At 35.2% G+C, this 8,013-nt stretch overlaps 1 long non-coding RNA gene across 1 annotated transcript; it reads left to right on the forward strand.

Moving 5' to 3' along the window:
* Nucleotides 1-1,930, forward strand: LOC118484691. Its single transcript, XR_004874031.1, has 2 exons — nucleotides 1-583; nucleotides 1,704-1,930. It is a non-coding gene; the product is annotated as an uncharacterized LOC118484691 (long non-coding RNA).
* Nucleotides 1,931-8,013: the final 6,083 nt, after the last annotated feature.

Consider the following 8,013-nt stretch of genomic DNA (forward strand, 5'->3'; position numbering starts at 1 on the left):
AGAAAACTTAGCAAACTAGAATATGTGGTCCACATTCACCCACATCACCTCATCCATACCCATCCTTTAAGGGTATTTTGGTCTTTTTGTTTCTTTCTTTGAAGATTGTGCTTTGTACTTTTCACCAACCATCACATTTCCCCACATCCCCACTTGATTATACCCAACCCATTATCCATCACCTTTTGTACTTCTTATCATCCATCATATTTTTCAAAACTCCATTGTTCTCTTCTTCAACCATTGAAATCTGAAGATCGAAGATCGAAGCCATCCCTTCCAACCTTTGAAATATGAAGATCGAAGCCACCATCAATGCTCTGCCACCATCAAAGCTCTCAAAGATCGAAGATCAAAGCCACCATCCCTTCCAACCTTGAAATCTGAAGATCGAAGCCACCATTGAAGATCGAAGCCACCATCAAAGCTCTCAAAGAAAAGGAAGCTCGGTGTCATTTTAATCACATCTTTGTTTCTGTTTTTTAGAGAGAGAAAGCTAATGTTTTGGAAGGAGAGATAACAATTTTCATGTTGTTCACCTAGACACCAAGAACACACGCACAAGTGTGTGAGAGAGAAACAGGTTTAAAGATCTTACTTTTGTTAATTTATGTAATTTGTTTAGATTTATACTTTGTATAACGTTTGGTAGATTTAAAATCAGAGCTAGTTTGTTTATTTTATTTTGTAAATCAAGATCTATAAGAAATTTTTGTATGTTGTATTTCTCTCTTCAAAGTGTATTGATTTTTTTATGAAGATTAAAGTTAAATTTCTAAATTGTTTGTCCAGCGATTTTGAGTTAATGATTGTTTTTAGTTGGATTTTTGTGTGTGTGTGTGGGGGGGGGGTGTGGGTGAGCTGGGTTTTTTTTAGGGTTTATGAATTGGATTTGGTTTGATTTGTGTTCTAGTTTTGTTTAAATTCAGCATCACCATTGATGGTAGATAATTAGTTTGAAAATCCATAATTTTTACGAGGTATGTTTCAAATTTCTTTGTTTTTTAGTTGTTTTTTTGAATAAATTCACTCCGATATTACATTTTCATTACCTTTAGAAAGTTCATAATTTAATCGGATATCGGTTTTGTTTTACAAATAGAAATTCGTGTTTTTTACTGGCATAATTTGTTACATATGTTACATTTCTATCAGCTACATTTATGCGAAGAGTATATTGATATTTTTTACGAAGATTAATGTTGACTTTCTAAATTGTTTGTACAGAGTATATTGTTATTTTTACGAAGATTAATGCTAAAATTTCTAAACTGTTTGTCATATATGTTGTAACACATGTTACACTGCGGGTTACATATGTTGTATATAGGGTGTTACATGTGTTACACCCAGTATATGAGACCAGCTTATTGTTTTTTTTTAGATTGGCTGTTAAATGTTAAAACGTACAAACTTCATAATTTATTCGGAATGTCTCGTTTATTTTACAAATAAAAAGTCGTGTTTTTTTGTGGGATAATTAGCTACATATGTAGTAACAACATTATGCAAGTTACTTATAGATACCCCAACCCTTTTTTGGACACAAAGGGGGGGGGGGGTGCACATATGTAACACATGTTTGTAACATGTGTTACACTAGAGAGGTAACACATGTATAGCCACGTTACACATGTTACATAGAAGATTAATAAGTTTTAACTATAGAATATTTAATATTGATGTACTTGTTTTGTTCATAGGTGGAAAGATGTTTTGTGTTCAAGATGAAGATGGTTATCAAGAAGCGAAACCCGCGGAAGGATTACAACGCATCATCAAGTTTTCGTGGTGACGATGGTGTTGTTGTGAAGGCAATTTTTAGAAGACCATTTTTAGAAGCATTACAACTATTGATATAAAATTTATTTTTATTTTCATTGTTAGTATGCCAATATTTGGATGAATACGGATGTTGTTGTGAAGGCAATTTTTTTTTTGGATGCAACAACTATATGTAACATGTGTAACCTTGACGTTGTAACACATGTAACACCTATATGTAATATGTGTAAGATTGCTATACATGTGTTACATATATACCCATATTGTAACATATGTTATAAACATGTGTTACATATGTCAGCCCCTTTGGTGTCAATTTAAACTTAGCAAAATTACATATGTAACAACATTACATCATCCAAAATGTCATATCAATGAACAAACAAGTAATATATGTAACTATTATTATATGAGACTAGTGTAACAAATTAAAGGGACAAACGATACACTTCATGTTACATAAGTACCTAGACTTGTTATTAACAATGTTATTAGTAGATAAAAAAACTGCATTAACGTATATTTTTTACATTGAACCCAGCTTCTTGGTTATAAGCCTTACACATGGCAAGAAGTTCTTCCAGTGTGACGTATGATTTAACAATAATAGGATGATATTGCTCGTTGACATTCGGTGTCCACAATTTAGTGCCATTAGAATACTAGTAAATATGGTAACGTGGAGTATGTTCTATATCATATGTGGACATAGGGACGGATGTTAGTATAAGTTTACGTGTGTTATGAACGTTGTAATACGTTTAGCACCCTAGGGTAACAAAAAAAGATCACACATGACACTTGTCGTGATGTTACACATCTTAATTGTGTGTGCACATGTAACATCTTCTCTACAATGTATGTAACATCCTTAAAAGTTGTGTTCCTACTCTGCTTTATATTTTGTAAGTACTTATAGGTAAACATGTTTTAAAGATACAACCTGTAAAATGTGTTACACCAAAATATTACACAAGTGTTTCCAGTTTTACACATGTTACATCTTCTGTAACTCTGCTTTATACATTGCAAGTGTTTCCTGTTTCCAGTTTAAACATGTTTTAAAGATACAACCTGTAACATGTAAGTACTTATAGGTAAACATGTTTTAAAGATACAGTCGTATCACCTTACAAGTTATATGTTTTACTGACAAACGCCATTTCACACATGTTACACACTATAGAGTGAAACAACAGTATTGAACGTTGCTACACATTTCCCATTCTATCGTAACATGTGTAACCTTTTTGGGGGTATCAATGTTGTAGGTTTATACAGACTTAAATATATACAAATGATCCAAAAATGATCATACATGTGTTACCCTCTAGTGTAACATAAGTTACAAACATGTCTTACATATGTGCAGCCCCGATTTTTGGTAACAAAGGGGTTGAACATATGTAACACATGTTTGTAACATGTGTTACACTGGAGGGTAACTTCTGTACAACGTCAAAGGTACCCACCACCTGCCCTTCATCGACTTCTTGTTTCCATTCTTCATCGGTTTCTCCATCTACCTTCTTTCGTTATCGTTCTGTTTCTTTATCGTTCTGCTTTCGCTTATTAGCCAGCCTACCCGTCACGGACCTGGTCATTCTCCTCACTCCTGCAAATACAACCGCCATAGTAAATACATAATAGCACAAGTAATATTTCCGGAGTTATTTGTAAAATAAACGAGATATTCCGAATAAATTATGAAGTTTATATATTTTAACATTTAACAGCCAATCTTAAAAAAAACATTTTAACATTTAAACTTACTATTACATTAAGTAAAAACCTTTTGTAACACGTAACAAAGCTAACACGTGTTGCATTGGATGTATCTTCAAGCTGAAGATGAGATAATAAAAAGGAAAATGCACAACACTAAAAAAGTTGTAACACGTGTTACAACGGTTGTTTTAAGAACTTTCAAATAAACAAGTGTTGCAAAGTGGATGTTTTTAAATAACTGTTTAAATCAACGTAATAGAGATGTGTAAGTAGGTAATTTCCTTTTGTAACACGTGTTACATTGGATGTATCTTTACATTGAAGATGGGATTATAACACGTGTTACAACGGTTGTTTTAAGAACTTTCAAATAAACAAGTGTTACACCGTGGATGTTTTAAAAAAACTGTTTTTCATCCATTTGTAATAGAGACGTGCAAGTAGGTAAAAACCTGTTGTAACACGTGTTACATATGTGCAGCCCCGATTTTTGGTAACAAAGAGGTTGAACATATGTAACACATGTTTGTAACATGTGTTACACTGGAGGGTAACTTCTGTACAACATCAAAGGTACCCTCCAGTGTAACACACGTTACAAACATGTGTTACATATGTGTAGCTCCTTTTTATGTCCAAGAAAGGGCTGGTTTTAACATAAGTAACACGTGTAACCTTATTACAACATATGTAGCTAATTATGCCAGCAAGACATTTCAACTAACAACCCATTTAAAATAACATTTCAACCCATTTAAAAAGATATAGATTTGTAAACACATAATGTTTTGTTAGGTTTCTTCCCAGTCCCAGTCCTGCCCAAGAAATGAAAAACACAAATATTAGTAGTCAGCAAAAGAGTACTTGCTAAGATGAGGATACAACAATTACCATTCACCATTTCAATATCCACTCATATCAAAACAAAATGTGTAACACAATGTATGCACCATATATTGTCCGAAAGTGTAACATATGTTACAACATACAGGACAAACAGTTTAGAATCTAGCTGGCAGAAATGTAACATACGTAACTAGTTATGCCTGCAAAAATTTGAAACATTTAACACTAATTATAAAAAAGAACAACTTAACCAACAACATTTTGAAACCTTTACTGTAACAATTATGGATTTTCAAACTAATTATCTACCAATAATTGGGATGCCCAATTTAAACAAAAAACAGAAAACAAAATAAAGCAAATCCAATTTATAAAACCTAACACAAACCCAACCCATAAATTATTGGTCAACAAACTGAAAATATCAAAAAACTAAAAATCATTTTAACATAAAAACAAAAACCTGCAAAATACATGAACATTAACCCATTACTAGAACACTTTGAGCACACAAAAAGTTATTGACAACCTTTTTAACAAAAAAATCAAGTGTGTTCTTGCAATTAGTAGAACACTAACCGGATCTAGACCCGTTGTCACACCCCGATTTCCACGTGTCTCATCGGTGGGCCCGGTGGGGGATTACCGTGACGATGTTGGCAACAATATAGTCAAACCACACAATTATATAATGCACAGCGAAAGCTTAAAGATAAATAAATATATTTCAACCTCTGATTGTAATATCAAATGTATTACAGAAGTCGAATGTATCCACAGCGGATCAAAATAAATAATTATTGTTCATTCAGATAGGGCATCGAGTTTGCGAGACTATTCGTGATGCTTAGGCAGCTAATACCAGCCAATTTCGTCTAGCACCTGCACTTAATCTTTTTGGGGAAAATACGTCAGTTTACACTGGTAAATACATTCAACTGACACATTTGAAAATGTTTATTAAAATTGATTTGAATGCACAAGGCACAAACTCTTTTATAACTTGGGGAAATTATAATAAAATCTTGTGAACGTTTTACATGTTCTTTTATGCGTTCAGTAGCCCGGGTCGTGCCGGGTTAAAGATTTATAGACACAGCACATTGCGTAAAACCGTAGTATAAAAACCAACGGCTACGTCTTTTAATTTAATGTCGACACTTTATACCGGGTGTACGCCTACACCGGGATGTCGATGGTCGTGGCCATTTCGTAAAATGATGCCAAGGATATCCGGGACAACAGTCATTAAACCCCCCAAAGGCTTTTAAGCAACAAAACTGTTTAAATGAGCCGATCATATTATTTAATTAACCACCTAAGCGATGGATGAATATAATGCTAAATCAAGCGGTATTAATATACCGTAACCCAAGCCCATATAGGGGAAATAAGTTAAAGTATTTACCTTTGCAAGTATATTTCCTTAATTTGGATTAAATCACCGATAGCTTTTACTGGGGCTCCTAATCTGGAACGAAGGTTTTAATTAACCTCTTAGAATCCTAACGAGTCGTTATAATGGCCGTAGCCTAGACCGGTTGGTTCCGATATATATATAGGTATGGTTTAATCGCGCGAAAAGGCGCAAACCGAGAATGGAGTGTGATTCTGACCCAACAAGTTCAGAGACTTGTTTTATATGGGTTAATGGTTCACACTCTGGATTTTGGGGTTCAAATAATATAATTTGACCCGTATCGGCTAATTTATGAAAACTAGTTTCATAAGCCGAACCGTGCGCGCAATAGGCGAAACGGTTAACCATGAGAGTCGCACGCTTATTTCCTAAGTCAATATGCCTTAAATGGGTCATGGTATCAGTAGGATACCTTCCGTGATGCCCGTAACGAGTTTAAGTTAATATTATGCCCCGTAGGGGCTTTTCGGTCATTTTAAAGACTTTTAAAAGGGCTTTTCGAGTTCTACAGGAAATCTGAGTTTCCCGAACAGCTTATAAAGCTTAAAATACTTTATTTATTATTTAAAACCAGTAGCAACTGGAATCGGGTCAAAAGACCTTGTAGAACTCATGTTTTGGCCGAAAAGGGCATATTCGGTATTTACCGAACCGTAGCCATAACCGCAGGTTATGAGCGAGGTAAAAATTATTAAAAATCTTTAAAATTCCCAAAATATTATTTTAATACAGTGGGTAAAAGTTTTGGTGACGAAATCTTGGTTTAGATAGGTGTTATGCTAATTGCGCCGTTAATTACTAAAGTTTACTTTAAATGCGCCATTTAGCATAACTCTCATTCTAGACCTCGGATTGACGTGAAACTTTACGGACATGCTTATAATTTAGTAAGCAAGGTTCTGGTCCGTTCACGCGTCCGAAATACTCGTTTTATTTTCAAAATGGCGTTACGGTCAACTTTTAGGCGAATGACGGAAGTGCGCAAAAGACTCGGATAACTCATGAACCGATCACAGAGGTTTATACCGAAATGTGACCTGGTCCTAAGAGAGTCCTAAGGTATATTTATACCTCACTAAAACGGGTCAGAACTGAAGTCAAAGCAAAAGTCAAACTTTTGCGACATTCGGCTCCGAACCGGTTCAATATAGCAAATGGTCGATTCAAACGAGCGCAAACAAGTTTATATACTTAATATCATGTTTTATAAGTGTCAAAACAGGTTTCATAACATATACATTACAGATTATGCATAAATCGCTAAAATAGCTTTCTGTTGACTTTTTAACCGCACGTTTGACTCGATATTTGACATAGTTAGAGTGGTGATCAGGGGGAACCTTTTTAGAGGTTTATTACCCACATAATTACCTACTCAAAGCTACTTTTGATCCGTCATAAGACTGAACCATTTGCAAGTTATTGTAATGACAACCGTTAGTTACGACGGTTGTGTTTTTAGGCTATAACTATGGAAATGTATGACCAAAATGGTTATGAACGACTTACAGAAGTGTGTTCTTGCTTATAGAGCAGAGAAAAGGACTTGAGAGCTCTTGCAATGATCAGAGATGTGTGTTTTTGGTGTTGTGAATGTTATGTGCATAATGTGGCTATTTATAGCCAATGCCAAGCATCTATGATCATTACAAACACTCACAACAGTCCAGAGATGATGGGTAGGTGTCCCTGAGGGCTATGGGTCGAGTAGGGGGCGCCCATGCTCCATTAATTGGTTGTTGGTCGTTCAAAGGCTCCAAAAGGCATGTAGTTACAAGTATTCTGCATCTGGGCGTCTAATGCGGCCCGCATGGGAGTTCCATGCGTTTCTAATGCGGGCCGCCTGGGATTTAAATACCAGGCGAGTAAAAGAGGAGGCTCGCGGCCCGCCTCAACTTAACCAAACATGCAATGCGGGTCGCGAGGGGCCTGTTTTTCAGATTTTTAAAATCTTTTGAAATGATTACGAAATCCTGGTAATTAATAACGAAATCTTTCGTAATGATTTACCTGACCTTTCGGGTTTGAAGGGGTAACTTTGCGGTTTGGCCCTCGGTTAATTACAACTAAGGACCTCGTGTTATTTACCCGCGCTATTAAGTCCCCGGTTAGTTAATTTAATTATTCTGAAAGTCTTAACTTTCATTATTGACGCTTTTAACCCTTCTCATACGAATTCGAGTATAACTCTCTCGTTTTAAGACGGAACTTCGCGGAATTTATATAGTATATTC

Source organism: Helianthus annuus, chromosome 12 (assembly GCF_002127325.2).
Source record: "Helianthus annuus cultivar XRQ/B chromosome 12, HanXRQr2.0-SUNRISE, whole genome shotgun sequence".
Classification (NCBI taxonomy): domain Eukaryota; kingdom Viridiplantae; phylum Streptophyta; class Magnoliopsida; order Asterales; family Asteraceae; genus Helianthus; species Helianthus annuus.